Source organism: Sminthopsis crassicaudata, chromosome 3 (genome assembly GCF_048593235.1).
Source record: "Sminthopsis crassicaudata isolate SCR6 chromosome 3, ASM4859323v1, whole genome shotgun sequence".
Lineage (NCBI taxonomy): Eukaryota > Metazoa > Chordata > Mammalia > Dasyuromorphia > Dasyuridae > Sminthopsis > Sminthopsis crassicaudata.
The window spans coordinates 274,612,854-274,630,696 of NC_133619.1; the positions used below are offsets into that span (position 1 = coordinate 274,612,854).

The 17,843-nt window shown below is 37.8% G+C and overlaps 1 protein-coding gene and 1 long non-coding RNA gene across 2 annotated transcripts in view; one reads left to right on the forward strand and one right to left on the reverse strand.

Annotated features, from left to right (window-relative positions):
• The window catches only part of USP9X (ubiquitin specific peptidase 9 X-linked), a 249,944-nt gene extending 234,265 nt beyond the window's left edge, over positions 1–15,679 (reverse strand). The window contains 1 exon segment of the mRNA XM_074300818.1: positions 14,855–15,679. The gene's annotated coding sequence lies outside the window, so the exon portion shown is untranslated.
• Positions 1,165–7,954, forward strand: LOC141561342 (uncharacterized). Its single transcript, XR_012488029.1, has 2 exons — positions 1,165–3,707; positions 7,766–7,954. It is a non-coding gene; the product is annotated as an uncharacterized LOC141561342 (long non-coding RNA).
• Positions 15,680–17,843: the final 2,164 nt, after the last annotated feature.

Consider the following 17,843-nt stretch of genomic DNA (forward strand, 5'->3'; position numbering starts at 1 on the left):
GTAAAAAAAAAAAAAAACAAAACAATAGATGAGCCATCATTAAAGACTATTTTTAAATGACCCAACAAGGACAAATTGTTTCTTTTGTAAGTGGAAATATAAACCATTATGTCTAATTTTGATATCAGTAATATCTAATAGTAACTGGGTAGTTCAAAAAAAAAAAAAGACTAGGGAAGAGCTGAGTATGATCTGACTCTAAAAAACAATTATTTAGGAAAAAAGTAAAAATAGTAATGCTACACAAATGAGATACAGAACTAAGGACTGACAGAGGCATTAAATGTGGGAAGGCTGGTTGTTCTGAAAACCCACTCACACCAGAAATGGATTAAATAGGGAATAATATATATGTAAAACATATATACCATGAAAGGCATAGCACCCTCTAAAATTTATAAATAATGGGGGAGGGAATAGGAATATGATGAGTCATATCGATGGGGAAGGGATAGAGAGGGAGGGAAAAATGGCACAGGATAAGATAAGAGTACAGAAAGGTGTTTAGATTAATGGGAATTGCTAAAACTATGTAGATTAAGGGAAATGGGATAAAGGAGGGAAAAGATGAGGAGAGAAGACAGGGAAGGAATCAATGGATGGAGGGAGGTTAAGTAATAGCAAGGCAAGTTAAAAATTAAAACAGAAGAGTTAGCAGGGATAAGAAATAAGACATACACAAACATACTAACAAGGATCAGGAATGGCACTTATTAGAAAAAATGTAGGGTTAGTAAACATTGACCCTAGACAAAGTCAAACTTGATATTTCAATCAAGAGAGATCTATATTTTGTCAGCCATATTAATATTGTTTTAGATGCATGCTTACATATGTATAAATGTATATGTAGATATGTATATTGGTATTTGTGTATATATACAGAGTATGTATGTGTGTTTAACTATATCCATGCTTACTTGAAGCCAGTTGAGGTTAAGTAGGATGAAAGAAGGAAAAAGAATTAAAATTAAAAGGGCACAGCAGAGAAGATAAGAATAACCAACAAGAAAGCAAAGAAAAGATAGCTGTCATGAATATAATGCCTTTTATTATTATGTTTTCTTGAAATGGAAATTTATTTTTACATATTCTAAATCCTCCCTTATGTTCTGACACTGGGCACATGACATTTAAAAAAAAATGTTCCTTTTGGGGTTTTTTTTTTTGTATTTTTTTCTTATTTTGTATTTAACTTAAAATAAAGTTAAAAAAAAAAAAGAATTGGAAGCTGAGTTGTACCTATCAAGTGGATGTGGACAAATAATGGTCTATAAATATAATAGAATACTACAGTGATATAACAAAAACAGACTTTTTGAGAGCCCTGAGAAAACTCACAGGAATCTATACAAAGTAAAATATGCAGACTAAAGAGAATAATTTGATACTTATCAAAATAAGTTTACCTTGAAAGACTTAAATTTCTAATCAATACAAAGATCAATCTTGATTCTGGAAGACCTAATGATGAATGGAAAATGTTAACCATGTCCTGGAGAAGTGATGGACTAACCCAAAAACTCAAGAGACATTTTTGGACACAGACAATATAAAAATGTAATAAATAACCATGATCTAGCAAAAACAAGGATTTTTTTTTCTTTTTTGTGGGGGGGAGAGGAGGAGAGAAGACAGAATGCCACTTAACCCCATCTACATTATAATTCACACATCCAATTATAAGTAGTCCTTGATTTACAGTCATTCCCATGGTCCAAAACTCCACCTACTTATGTGCAAATGACTTTGTCTAGATTTGTATTAAAAGGCACCTCACTTGCTTTTTTCTCCCTTACTCATTCAGCACAGTCCTTCCTGACTGAAAATCCTCAAATTATGGATTTGGATATTTATGGATATGGATTTCTAATGCCTACAATAGTGAAAGTAAGAACAGTCAAATAATAAAAAAGGTAAAAAAACATGACACTGAACAGCTTGACTAATAATGTAATATGTGCCAGACCCTTCACAATGTGGCTCCCTTTCCATATTTATCACGTATGACCACCTTCGACTTCCCACAGACTAATTTTTAGCTAAGATGGCTATAACTAGATGCTGCTCCTTAAACTAGGCATCCATCTCCTGCTTTTGTATCTCTGGACCCTGTCCTTCAAACCTACAGAACTACTCACTACAATGTCTTATAAGTGATCAGTATCTTTGAGGTACTGACTTGGGAAATCCTTGTTGATTCCTCTATCTACATTATATTGTAGATATTTCTTTAATGCTATGATTTTCCCAATATATTCCCCCACCTCCAAGTGTTCCCTCTCTCTTCAAATTATCTTTTATCTATTTTCTTATTTACAAGTTGTATTTTCTCCCAGGAGAGTTCCAGGTGCTATAAGACAGGTAATGTTTCCTCTTTTCTTTGTATCTCCAAACTTAAGGAAATCATTTCAAAAAGGTAATTCCTAAAAATGTCTTGGGCAAGATACCTTTCTTGAAAATCAACACTCAGGATAAATTCCAGAAAACTTATAGAAACAAATTTAAAGCATTGTAATCAACCCTCAGACAACTCTTAAAAATGACTAATGAAAGAAAATTGAACTAGTGAACTCATCTAGGTGCAACATTAGCATCTCACATATAAAGATTTTATTTGATTAACGAGTTGAAAATAACCTTAGAAATCCTTCAGTCCAAAAGTTAATTTGAGTAGTTGTACCATTTTAAAAAAATTTTGAACTGCCTTTCAATGCAACTGGTTTCCTTTATAATCCTATTTTATTTTTATGTCCTTAAAAACATTCTGAGAAGGAAACCATAGACCTTCAGACTGCGAAAGGAGTCCCATGTCATAAAAAAAAAAAAAAAAAAAGTTATAAATCATTGATTTGGTCTAACTCCTTCTTTAAGACAGAAAATTTTGTTCATGTGAAAGTTATTTTGTACATTTTAAAGCCTAATATGTCTTGAATCTCATCAACAGAAGATTGTCCATTAGACAGATAACAGACATTTAAAAAGCAATTCATGGAGGGAAGGGAGCAAGGGCAGCAGGGAAGGGTGTTGCATCCACTATAGTACTGCAATTTTGTTTTATTTTTCCAAACACATGCAAAGATAATCCCTAACACCCACCAATGCAAAACCCTGTGTTCCAAATTTCTCTCCCCCCAAGATAGCAAACAATCTGAGAAAAGCATAAACACTTGCAACTTTTCCAAACATACTTCCATATTCATCATGCTCATACAACACTATAATGTAATGAGTGAATGGAATAGCAATGAAATCAAGCTTTTAGGTATAGTTGCATCATAATAAGATATAAGGTGAAATGCTAAGACTTCATAAGATTTCAGTTCAACCTGTGAAAGACTCCCATCTCAGAAGGACCAAATGTTTGATTTCTAAAGCTCTTTGATGAAAAGGAAGGGGAAGGGGGGGCGGGGGGAGAGAAATCAGTGATTCAACTTCTCAAAAAACTATTTATAAGGTGGGCCTAAGTCTTTCAAAAAGTAATTTCCAAGATTTTGTGAAGATCTACACAAATCTTTCTGAATTCCATGATACTTATTTACCTTCTGTCATTCAAAAAAAAAAAAAAAAGTCTAGAATTGTAAACTAAGAGACTTCACACAGATGACTGATACTGTATCATAGTAAATACAATTTTGTTATTAGTTACTATATTGCCCTGCGTAATTTATTTTTACATATGTTAAAAAGATTAATACTTCCTAGCTGTGTGACCCTGGGTAAGTCACTTAACCCCAAATACCTCAGCCAAAAAAAAAAAAAAATTAATATTGTATAGTGTTCAAGTGTAGATCACTAAATATGGTGTTTGCAATTATTCTAATAAAAAATCGGATATTATCACCCCAGATTAATCTTTAATGATCTTTCATAAAGATCACATCTATTTGAAAATCACATCATTTCCATTTACAACCCTTATTCCAAGAGTATAAAAAACTATGAAAGGTGATTACTTACACTTAATGCAAAAAAAATACATAAGTACAAGTATATTAAATATTGAATGGTTTGTTACCTTTTCTTTGTAATACAATCATATTTGAGGAATTACTCCAAAAAGAGGAACAAGGGAAAAAAAATTAGGGATACATATAGAAGAAACTTCTTTCTATATTTAAACATCAATAGAACCAAAACTAACAAATGAGAAGCAGTGCAGCATGCAGGTAAGGAGTTTATATCCCACCTCCCACTTTAGACACTATTAAGCTATGTGACTATGGACAAGTTTCTAAATCCTTTAAAAGCCTTAAGTTTTCTCTTCAGTAAAATGGAAGCAACAATATAACAATGGGGTTGTTTATGAAGAAAATATTTTGCAAAACTTAAAATTATCACATTATTAATAATTATCAAATGATAACAATCCTCTACATACAGTACCATGAAACTACCCATTTTCTTAGCTCTGGTAACTATAAGAATACCTCAAATATAGTAAGCTTATATAAGTCTCTTAATCCAATCTCAATACACAATACCAGAGACAACTGTCACAAATAAGTGACAAAGATGATGTTGACCTGAATTAGTATTTCTCACCATGTTACCTATACCAATGAAATCACAGGTGTGAATCAATGATCACTTAAAATACAATGGGAATCAAGAAGTAAATAGGTTCTGGACAATCAAAAGAAATGTCACAAAATGCATATTAATGGAAAATGTGCTTTGTATCTCTTTATATAAATTTAGTAGTATAAAATTCTACCCTAGAACATGATTTTCTAAAACAGAGAAATTATAAATTCCATGTTTCAAAGGAAGGAGGAATAATAGCAATACTAATGGAGGAAACTAAAAAACTGATCAACTTTTGATTAATAAAGGAGAACCAAAAAAAATTAAAGCAATCTAAAGCTATTTTGTTAGGGAATAAACATACCTCAAAAGCACAGCAACACCTACCCTTCACAAATTTCTTTCCAAGTGGATATCTTCAACATAAAGAAGATCCAACTCACTGCCAGTTGATCAATGATGGACAGAAACAACTACACCCAGAGAAGGAACACTGGGAAGTGAATGTAAATTGTTAGCACTACTGTCTATCTACCCAGGTTACTTATACCTTCGGAATCTAATACTTAATGTGCAACAAGAAAATGGTATTTACACACATATATTATATCTAGGTTATATTGTAACATATGTAAAATATACGGGATTGCCTGTCATCGAGGGGAGGGAGTAGATAATTTGGAAAAAGGAATACAAGGGACAATATTATAAAAAAAAAATTACTCATGCATATATACTGTGAAAAAAAAAAATTATAAATTAAAAAAAAAAAATTTCTTTCCAAGTCTCCCAATTTGGTAATTATCATGGCTCTTTCATGTATTTCCCTTACTCTGTCCCCTATTCAATCAGCCACCAAATCCTATCACCATCACAGTCTCTACCCTCATTGAAATACCCTAGTTTAGGTTTTAATTTCTTTTCTTTGAAATTCCAGAAAAATCCTCATAGTGCAATAAAAAGGATGCTGGAGGAAGACATGAGTTTAAATTTCAGCTCCACTCTTTAATATTTGTATGATTTGGAGGAACATTCGTCGGTCTGTTTTCTTATAGGTAAAATAAGAGACTGATTTCTACAGTCCCTTTCAGCTCTCAATCTATGTTCTATGATACTGAATTTTCCTTCCTGTCTTCAGTCAAGACAAAACCAACTTGTTAATCCTTATCAAAAATTTCAGTGGGCTCCTCAATCAAGTAAACAATCAAGGAATAGTAATTATATTCTTATCCTGACCCCAACCACTCCCCACAGTCTTTTCCTCTTCCCCTTCATTTTAAAGGAATGACAACACACAAACATACATACCCCATTCCCCATATCTCTCCCTCTCCCTCTCCAAAAATTTTCACATTCCAAAAATTTTCACATGAACTTTTGCCTAAGTCTTTCCTTTGCTCTCATACATTGGTATGGAGTTTAACCAGGATGAAGCACTTTTCTCACAACTGCCCTAAGAGCTAGTTGGTAAAAGTGTTATCCCCATTTTACTAAGGATGGAGAGGAAAGGAAAGGGAGGAAGGGGGAAGAGACAGGGAAGAAGATTTAGTATATGTGTAAAGAAAATTAACCCCAGAATCTGGAGATCTGAATAAGAATCCTGCCTCTTCATCAGTAAGTAAACATTTTCCTAGATATATAAAGTCACTCAGGAAAGTATGTACAACAATATTGCAACAATAAAGTTTTGAAAGATTTAACAACTTTGATTAATACAATGACCACCTGGGATTACAAAGGACTGATAGTGATTCAAGCTATCTATCTTCCTGACAGGGGCTCAGGATATAGAATGAGATGGATGGATGGATGAGAGAGAAAAAGAAATACAGAGACAGAGAGAGATTAAGAGCGAAAGCACCAGCATGGCCAACGAGGAAACTTATTTTACTTGTCTATACAACATTTATTACGAGAAGGAAAGGGATAGAGATCAAAGGCAAAGAAAATATATACTTGTTAATTGAAAAAGTATAACATGAAATTTTAAAAATAATATTAATTAAATTAGTAAATAAAATTTTAAAAATAAGAATCCCACTTTGGATGATGATTATGCTATTTGTCTCACAGATCTGTTTGTGAGGAATATGCTATTGTAAGTATAATGAGATTTTTAAAAAGTTATTTGCCTAAGGTCACATAGAATTTGGGGTTTGGAGTTTCATTCTCCCATATATGGTTTTTTCTTTTCTTTTGCAAGTCTGCATTACATAGTAGGCACTTAGTAATTATCTGTTCAAATGAAGGGTATATACTGCATGTTCTTGAGAATGTTACTGGATGACATTACAATAAGGATAGTAATAATGACGCTGAAGTCGTTTTTAAAAGAAGATTTCAGTAAAATCTTTAAGAAGGCATCAAACACTAAAGAGAAATTCCTCTTTAAATAGGTTAAAATAAATACTTTAGAGGAAAACAAGCTTGTTATTTGGAACATAAGACCAAAAAAAAAGAGGTATTTGCTGTATTAAGTACAAGTCCTTCTTTCCTTCTTCCCAAGCCCCTTCCTTCAACAATTTTGTAGCTTTATTCTGTCATTTCATGATCTTTTTACGTTTCCTTAGCAAAGATATTGGATTGGGTTTGCCATTTCTCCAGCTCATTTATACAAACAAGGAAACTGAGACCAACAGTTAAATGACTTGCTCAGGGTCAGACAGCTACGAAGTGTCTAAGACTGAGGTCTTCCTCATTCCAGTCCCAGAGCTTTATCAATCCCCCCCTTTAACAATTTTCCAATCTAAACTATGCATGGTATACCACTCATATGCTTATCAAGCTGTTTTAAAAGAATATACAGTATAATTCTACCAGATTTGTGAAGAGAAGAGCCATCTGCATCCAGAGAGAGGACTATGGGGATTGAATGAAAATCACACAACATAATATTTTCACCTTTCTCATTTTCTCCCTTTTGATCTGATTTTTCTTATGCAACATGATAAATGTGGAAATATATATAGAAGAAGTGAACATGTTTAACCTATATTGGATGGCTTGCTGTCTAGGGAAGGGGGGAGGAGAGCAGAGACGGAAAAAAAATTGGAACACAAGGTATTGTAAGCACAAATTTTGAAAACTATCTTTGCATTTATTTTGTTTTTGTTTTGAGGCTGGGGTTAAGTGACTTGCCCAGGGTCACACAGCTAGGAAGTGTTAAGTATCTGAGACCACATTTGAACTCGGGTCCTCCTGAATTCAAGGCTGGTGCTCTATCTACTGCTCCATCTAGCTGCCCCTCTTTGCATTTATTTTGAAAAATAAAATGCTATTATTTCTTAAAAAGAATATGCAGTGTGTAAAGTGTATTTTGCAAAAAAAAAAAAAAAAAAAAAGCAGCTTTCACCTTTCCAATATTAATTCAGTAAAATATGTTTATTTCCTTTTTTGTCTTTTATCCTCTGTGACTATCACAATGTTACACATAGTAGGTATTTAATAAATCTTTACTGAGTTACTCCATAGGAAAAAAAAGCTCAGGTGAACTCAGAAATGATGGAATCATAAGGGCAATGCAGAATGTTTGGGAGGTAGGTCTTCTATTCAACCTGAGTAGACAGACAACTGAATTAGATAGACCAAGGAGTAGAACAAGTTGAGCACTTTGGTTTTTTCCTCATTAAATTAAAAGATTTTTATCAAATGGCAGAAGCAACAACTACACAAAAGGAGGAAAGAGGGAAGCTTTATTCTTTTTTCTCTTTTATCCTATCTTTCTAACAGTTCAGGAACATAAAATTTTATTCTTCCTCCTCTTATCTTCCCACCAAAACTGAAAAGCCTCATGGCTTGTAAACTTTCAGAGACAAGCAGCACAATCCCTAATTTGATGAAAAGCAAATGTTTTAAACCCAGAAAGCATTTTATGCTCATCAATTAAGAGAGGAAAACCAAAATGTGTGGATGCATCATAAGCATGTAAATAGAATTTGGTTTCAACAAAGGTTCACAAAAGGATTTCCTCTAATAGGCAAAGAATAATTATGACTCAGACACTCAACCAATAAGTTGAGTTATTTACTGAACACTTATGTGTAAATTTGCACACTCCAAAGTACAGAAGTATAAAAACTTAAGTCTTCAAACCTAAGTTTACAGGAGAAAATTTACAAAAAACAATTAGAGAATAAGATTGATGAAAAGGTAGCAGTTGACTCAGGCCTTAAAAGTATCATTCAGAAAATCAGAACAAAGGAAGGATAGTATATCAGGCAAGAGGAACAACAAGGAAGCAGACCTAAGCAAACAGAAGATGAACTGTGGTAGTCTAATTATCCACAAGATTGGATTCTGATGCTGCAAATTTTATGCTAATGAGAAAATATATTTTGAGGAATAGTTAGTTTAAAAAAAAAAAAGTAAAACAAAGTTAAAACAAGGTTCTATTTTTTTCTTTTCTTTCTTCTTCTTCCTTTTTTTTTTTTTTTTTTTTGGGGGGGGGGGTATGGTACTCAGATAATAGGAAAAGACCATACACAAAAGACAGAAATGATATTATGGAAAGAGCTGGCCTTAGACCTATGAAGGCTTAGGTTCAAATTTATCCTTTGGCACATTGACTGTGAACTTGAACAAATCACAATAAAAATGCAGAGAATGTGTTGATTTTCATTGGTGATTTTCTTTGCCAAGGAAAAAACTAATAAAATCGCAGACATAATTCCTATCATTTTGGTATTCCTAAATTTAAGGTATGTGTAATAACTGTAAAATAATTCTATCATACTTGACACTTCTTTTCAAGTTCTCAAATGAAATTCCCCTTGATCTGATACATAAAGAAACTGAAAGAGATTCAGACAATAACAATAAATACACGAAAAATCCCATCAGAAGTATTACCATGCAGAAAGAGTTCCAAATAAGTAATCCACTGCTATGTCCTTGCAATTTAACTCTGTTGCATTTCCTTTGTTCATCCTATAACATTCCACATAACCTACTTTTTACTCTGTCCATCTAACAAAATAAGTTTTTTTTATTTATATGCTATCTCTACAATCAATAGGGACAAGTGAGAGAAAAACCAAAATGTCAGTTCAAACTCAAAGAATACAGATTCTTCATTACTTTTGTGTGTGTGGTATGTTGTAACATAGTCAAACACCTCCCCAGCTTTTGATAAGTCTTGTGAAGACTGGACTTTTCCCTCAGGGATAAAGGGTTTTAAATGCAGAAAATAAAATATGGAAAATAATTTTAAAAATTTTCAAAAAGTTCCTGGACTTCTGATGAAGAACCTTAGAGGTTATCTCATATCTAGCTGGATTCTTTACAATTCTACTCTGTAATAATAAGCAACAAACATCCTCACACTTCCCTAAGTTTCCAGGAACTGACATACACAAACCATTCCGGGAACCGGGGAAATAATAAGGTGTCCCCACTTTCCATCCCACCCCCATTTTTCGATTTTCCTAAGGGATCAAAAAAGGGATTTCCTAAGGGATCATTTACCTGGTTAATAATTCAAATCTTTTTCACTTCTAGCTCCGCTTAACATAATTTTCCACTACAGCTCACTGCTTGATTAATAATGTGGATATCTGGATGAAGTTTGCCACAATGGAATTTTAATATCTAATGTATGAAAAATACAAATAATGTAGAAAAAAATCAAAGTCAGGATTCTTCTTGAAAAAGTTAACTTGGCATTCTTATGTACAGAATGATAAGAAATTATTTAATTTCACTGACCAAAAAAAGGACTGAAATTATGAGGCTCAAAACAAATACTGGAATGAAATTTCTGGCTGAAAACATTTCTTTAAACACACAGGCAGAAGTTACTAAAAGAAGCTCTTCAGTAACCAAATAGCCAATCTTTTGCCTCTGATGTTTTTATTAATATTCTCATATAGGAATAGAAAAAAAGACCTAAGTTGAGAAAACGATGACTTGAAAGTCCTTTCAGACCAAGGATTCATAATATGAAATAACAAAATGTAATTCATATTTTTAATGAAAAGTACAAAGTACTTTAAAATAAAATGGATTAATGATATTAGTTAACCATAACAAAAGTTCAAAATATAATGCACACTTATAACTACATTTCAAGTATTATTTCAAGGGTAACAAGCTTCATTAAAACTCTTAAATGAAACCTGACACCACCAACATATCCATATTGAGGAAATACTTAACTAGACTGTTAAGAAGCTTCAAAGCTTAGAAACTTCTACAAAGTCCTTTCTGAGCTTCAATATGGATCTTTCAAATGACCTCACTTAAATTGCCACTGTAATACTTCTAAGAATGTATTTACCAAAAAAAATCTATATTCATATTAAGGCACCTGAATTTTTCCAAATAGTCCCTATATCAAATCAAAAAAAATTAGCACAACATGTGACAGACCCTGAAAAATCTATTCATTGTGTAAATCTGTACTTCCATTCTTTTCACAATTATAATTATCAGCACTGACCAAAAACAGTAGCCTAATAAAAAAATTAAAATTATTGTAGAAACAAAACTGACTTTACATATTTAACTAAATTTAATGTGCAGAGCTTGATGTTAATCCAATGCTAAATATATACTCTTAAAGTTGAAAAGTCTAAAGACTTTTCCTGCCCTGGAATTTTGTCACTTTCTTATAATTTCAGGTTGACCCAAAACACTGTAAAACAAATACTCATCTTGTAATCCAACAAAACCTTTGTCTCTGCATTACCGCAGACATACCACTAAACAAAGATAATAAATGTAAAAAACAAAACCAAAAAAACCCCACCTTTGTTAATATGCCCAATGAGACCATTTCCCCAAACTGCAAAAAATTTGTACTCACAAAGTGACAACTCCCAATTTATAAAGACCCTACAATAATAATTTATTTTATTAAAGCAAAACAAGATTTTTTTCATCAATTAGAATAACCACGTGACACAAAATCTTACAATACTGAATAACTGCAAATATCATCAGACACACACCCCCCCACCCTCCAATCATACTTCTAATTGAACTGACAATTTCAAAAACAAGAGGTACATATTCCAAAAGTTATTTTTAACATTTCAAGATTATATTCTATGCTCAAAAAAGGATAAAAGGGACAAAAATGTAAGGGTTTTTTTGTTCAAGGACAGGGACACTTTCAAGAATTCAACTGTTTTAAAAAGACTAAAAGAACATTACGTTAGCAATACATTACTTAAACTAAACATTAGAAAGGTCATGGAACTTAAGTGTAAAAGTTTAACATAGAAACTTTTTACTATGTATATTATTTAAATACATATATATGACTATCAACACCAAAAACATAAAGTGAAAATTTTAACATTCAATTCATTATGCAAAATACTTGAAGCATAACTAATGAGTCCTACTTAATACCTAAGTTTACACACATGCACTTCAATATCAAAATGCTGAATAGTGAACTAGAAAGATGCATTTTAAATCTCCAAAAAAACTCAAAACAGAGAAATTAAACAAACAAGCATTTCTACAATCTAATTAAGAACTGGAGTCTTCAATTTGGAATTGTGAATAGAGCAACTGAAATGCTTACGCTAAGGAGAAATGATTAAAAAAAAAAAAAAAAAAACTCCACCCCCCCCCAAAAAAAAATTTGTAACAGCATTTTTTGTGGCAGCAAAGAACAGATGCCCATTCCCTGAGTAATAGCTAAACAAACTATATCTCACTAAATAATAGAGTATTACTATACAGTAAAAAACTATGAAAACAATGACTGGAAAAATATGGAAAAACTTTTATGAACTGATGCAAAAAGAATTAAGCAGAACCAGATAAGCAATGTACATAATGACAATAATATAAATGAGAACAATTAGAAGTGAATGTATGAGATTATAATCAAAGAGGGGATGATAATAAACCTCCTCTTGCATATAACTTTTTTATTAGATTAATTTTGGGGAACTTTACCCTTCTCTTATTCTTTATAAGAGATAACTCTAGGAGATGGGAAATGCAGGGTATTCCCAAATACTTTTAGAATATCCTATTAAGTGATGTAAAACCAAAAGAGATCAATGAAAAAAAAAGGCTTGAGCCTATAGATCACTTATTTTCAAAAAGCTAAATTGAAATTATTATTTTGTCAATTTCCTTGAAATATTAGCAAAAGGTATTTGGACATACCAAAGATAAAAGGATCAAAGAAAATTCCAATTACTTATTTTCACATCCAACACTGACAAGTCGTTCTCTCAGGAACAGGTCGAAGGAAAGAAAGGAAGGAAGAGAACTTGAAAGAATTCTCATTTTCAAGCTACTCAAAGAATGCAGAATCACTAAAGTTCAGGTTTTGGGCTAATCCCTTCTGTCAGCTATGGTTGCACCTTCACTAAAAGGTCAACAAACAAACAGCAGCAGTGATCTAAAAACAGCTAATAGACTAAAAGGAAATACTTTAAAAAAAAAAAAAGAAAGAAAGAAAAGTCCTTGTTAAAAGTGTAAAGCTCTGGAAAAGAAGCAAAAAGAAAAAAAAATCCCCAGAAGAAAAACAGAGGGTACTGTAAAGTAGTAGGGGGAAAGGAATTTGTTTTTTAAAGTTTTTTAAATTGATACCTTTCAAGAATTTAATACAACACCGACTTACCAAAAAGCTTTACATTCTAAGTTCACTTTAGACACTATACTTCCAACCTACCTTAGACTCTGTCCCTAAACAAGCTAATAATGAAACTTAAATCACAAAAGTTTAAAAACCAGGACCAAAGATGTCTTTCTTTTAGAAGGCTTTAAAACTAGCAGATTTATTGTTATTTATTGTATGAAGCCAAGATGGCAGCCTTCTGAATTCTTGAATTACAATACATCAAGTATTTTTAAAGCATCTTTTTAAAGTTAAAGGAGAAAGGAAGTTAGTAACCAGTCTGTTTAGCCATAATACTTCAAGATAATGTATCAAAACAAGACAATATTTTCAACCATTACTCCAAGAAAGTTAAGAATGACAAATTAAAAAGTCTTAAGCACCTAGTAACAGTTACTTGACTAACCATATAGGGACAATAATATACTCTTGTAGGAAGCTTTTTAAACACACCATTCTAATTCACATAAATCAAAAAGTTCCTCCCCAAAATAGACCTTTTATTAATACAATTAAGTTTAGTTAATTCACACAAAGAGTAAATATGCTACATAAGGGTATCTGCTACTCAACTGTGGTGAAAAATTTAGTAGCCTCTCAATTTAGCACACTCTAAAATTATATCCCAAAGACTATTACCAATCTTATCATTTTTCTGTGCATTTTTCAGCTAACACAGGAACCTTAACAAATGTACATAAGCAACACATAAACATGTATACACCTGCACCATACTATTTAGTCTATGAGCACAGTCACTGGGAAAATATTAAAAAAATGCCAAACTTTAGGTTCTCATCATACAGATACCAAATTTTATTAGTAATAACTAACGTTTAGGATAGTTAACTTTGCACAGGCAGGAATAAATGGGCAGCTGAAGGGTCTTCTGAAGCAAGTTGAAGACCGGTTTCGGCACTCAAAGATTCTTTTCAGTTAACAAATTAAGGGACAGTGAAGGACGGGGACTTGGGACAGAAAGCCTCCTTCAGACGTCCAAGCAGGATGAGGGCTCCAAAGAAATTGCAGGTTATCTGAACAGGAGGAGGGACTGAGGGAGGAAGGAAGGAAGGAGGAAGGGAGGGAGGGAAGGAGAAAAAGGAGGAGGGAGGGAGGGGGTGGACGAGGACTCGGGCCTGATATCCAGGCGTAGCTGGGGCCTAGTTCCACTGCTCCAAATCACTCCACCTCAGTAATGGCGTTTGGTGTCAAGTGGAACGAGCCCGGAGAGAGGGAAAAGGGAGCTGGTCCTCGACAAGCCGGATCCTCCAGCGGGCAAGGTGGCTGACAAGGCTGCCCAGGGTAGTGTCAGGGAGCACACGCCGCGGCTCAAGCCTCCATCCTCTTCCTTGGGCCCAGACAGGACGGGAAGGGGGAGGAGGGGGAGGGACGAAGCCGTCAGCCATTTTCCCTTACAGCCCAAAACACACACAAACACACAGACACACGCGAGATCAGACGCACGGGCAACCCAGGCAGGCTCCGAAATGCCTGGAGCGAAGGCGCCGCGGACCCCGAACTCGACTACCCGCACGCAACCTGCCACCCCACCCTGCCCAGGAGCGGGAGCACGGAGCGGAGAAGAGGCAGGAGAAAAGCTCAAGCCCCGGGGGAGAGAGAGGGGTGTAGACCCGGCGCCGCGCTCCTACACACGCACACCCCCTAGCCCTCCGCCTCCCTCAGCCCCCGATCCTGCAGTTTCATGCCGGGAGGCGCAGCGCCCGGGGAGGGGTCGGTACTCACCGCACAACACAGGCGCCTTCTCCCTACACCGAGAACACAACGAGGCGGCGGCGGCGGCCTAGGACTGGAAAGCGGCTGCGAACGAAGGAGGGTGGGCTCAGGCCCGGGCACAGGACGAGCGAAGGGGCATCGCCGCCCCCCCGGAGTGGGGGAAGGCAAAGGCCACGGGCAGCGGGACTGCGGAAAAGGCAGCTGGGAAGCCGGGGGCTCCGAGGAGGAGACGCGGCTCGGGGGTGTGAGCGCGGGGAGAGGAAGAGGGAAGGGGGAGGGCGGAAGGGACGGACTCAGCTAGGCACCCGCACCGAGGGACTCCCGGGGGTGCTCGGCTCTCCGCGCCGTCCCAGCAGTCTCTGCCGCCGCCTCCGGCTCCGCTAGCGGCGGCTCTTCCTGGCGCCGGGGCTCTAACCGGGCTCGGGCGGACGGACGGACGGGCGGGCACCGGGAGGTGCGTTTCTCCTGCGTCACCTCCTCCTGCTCCTCCATCCTCCTCCTCCCCGCGCGGCGGCTTCTGCTCCCGGCGGCGGCTGCTGCTGCTGCTGCTGCTGCTGCTGCTGCTGCCCCCGCTTCGGGCCTGCCTCTGCCCCGCTTCCTCCCTAGCTGTTAGCTGGGGCTCCAACTACAGTACCCGGCGCGGGTACGGCCCCGCTCCCTAGTGGGAAAGGCAGCGGGCTGACGGGAGGGAGGACAGGCTGACGGGCTCAGGTTCCGGCGTGGGGCAGGGAGGGGCTAGGCGGCGGCTGAGGCCTATGCGACTGGGGGACAGTGAGGATGCGGCTCCTGACGGACAGCGGCTGAGAGTCCCGTTCGCTACCGCTTAGTCCCGTCTTCGTCAATATGGCGGACCAAAAAAAAAAAAACGCTCGGGCGGCGGCGGCAGCGGCGGCGGCGCAGACTCCCACCAGCCCCAGCGCCACCCTGAGCCCCGTGTCCCCCCGCCCCCGCCTAGTCCCTCCCCCTTTGCCCTCCCTTTCCTCCCTTCCCTATACCCCCCCACCCCACATGCACTTCCCTTCTCCCCTCCTTCCTCTTCCCCCCCCCCCCCCCCGCCCCAGCTGGTGCTCGTGGTCCCGAGGTAGCGCGCGCACCGCCCTGGTCTCGCGTATCTTGGAAGCGCGTGTACGGAGCGCCAAAGCGTCGGCCCCGGGAGAACAGAAAAACCACCCTCGTCTCCCCCTCCTTATTCAAGAAGGTCTGCGACCAAGGGGGCGTAAGGCGGGAAAGGAAGCCCGCTGGAGGAGTTGCTCCTCCTTTTGCTATCCCGATCTTGAACCCACCCATCCTTGGGTCACGCTGCGGCCAGTGCCCGTAATTTCCCCCACCCCTCCGGGTACCCAAGCGTCGGGAGGGCCGAGGTAGTTCCAAGGATCTGACCCAAGGGCCACCAAGAGAGAGGAATGGGGGTAGGAGAAGGGTGTCCGACTAAGGTAGAGGGGCGATGACACGTGGGGGAAAAAAAGGGTCCAAGACCTGGAGGTAGGTGTAAGAAAAGAGTGAATGGAAGGATGGTGTCGGGCTTGGGTGGCGGCCGGGGGGCTACAGGGGTGGAAGCGTCGGACTGGGGCCAAGGACTAGACGGGTTAATCGCGCAGGACGCAGCTGCGTTCCGACAGTTTCACTTCTGCCGCTTGTTTTTGTTCCATTGTGAACCGCGCCGTCGCCGCCGAGGGCCCGGATGATGACGTCAACCAGCCCCCCCCCCCTTTTCCCGGCTTGGGGGAAGGAGGAGATTCACGCGACTCCCCAGCGGAACTCGGGGCGAAGAGGCACCGCTGATTGGGTGTTTCCTCTCTCCCTTCCACCCCCACCCCTCATCGTGTGGCTTATTGCTGAGACTGGAGCCTGGAGGGGAGGGCACCGAAATGAGGGCTTAGAAATGATGTATCCTATCGTACTGGGCCAGTCTGTGCGGAGTAGATAGGGAGAGGGGTGGCTGACAGATCCGGCACTGTTTAGCTCCCATATGTCTCGGTTGGAAGTGTACTCTCCCGCCAGCCCTTGGGAGGAGGAGTCCAGCCGAGAGTTTGCTTCAGTTTAGACGCTTCGACCTCTCTCCTTGTCTTGCTTCTGGTCTGGCGTTTGTACTCTCGGCAAACTGGAGCCCAGCAGAGTTTCTAAATCCTCTCCTCAAATGAAAATATGCAAGCTTGCAAAATCTAGTAAAGAGGAGGAAGAGAACTAGAGCCATGCTCACAATTCAAGGTTGCTTTTGGCCATGAATTGTTACTGTGTTGGTCGTGTTTTAATTGAGTCGAAATTTGAATATTCATTAAATTCAGGTTTTTAGGAGATAGTATTCCATGCATAAAAATGTATCACTTCACTGTTGTTCCCTTAGATTCTTCTGTAAAATGAAAATAATAGTTCCCAGAGTAATAGCATTTTGCAAACCTTCAATGCAGAGGTTGTGACTGTCTTATTAGGCCTGTCAAAATTGCAATTTTGTGTAAAAGCACTGGTGCTTACCAGATTGCATGTTAAGTTACAGAGAGTCGCCACCCTTGAAATTTTGTGTGGGAGCAGTTGAAAGACTTTAGGACCCTATGGAAATAACGAAGACTAAGGACTCAGACCACCTGCTGCAAATGGGTACTTGGTCTCCGTGGACCATAGTTTCTTCCTCTCTGATATGAAGTAATTGGACATACTTGTATTCTGAAGTCCCAGCTCCAGATCTGTGATCTGGAATTTTTAAAAAATGTAATTAAACTTATTCCTTCTACAAGAACATTTAAGCTTGGAAATAGTCTGTAGGTACCCCCAAGAAAAGCAATTGCTTCCTCTTCAGATTTCTCCTGTTTTGAACTTTTATTTTGCAGTTGACCTATTCTGCCAACTAATGTAGTTATTTGTGTATGTGAATTGTGCCTCACTCCCAGTCCCTCTGGAAGCCCCTTGAGTTTTTAAAAATCTGAATACTTGACTGTCTGACACATAAAAAAAAATAAATGTATACTGAATACTTGGACAGGTTCTTATTTCCAGATATTGG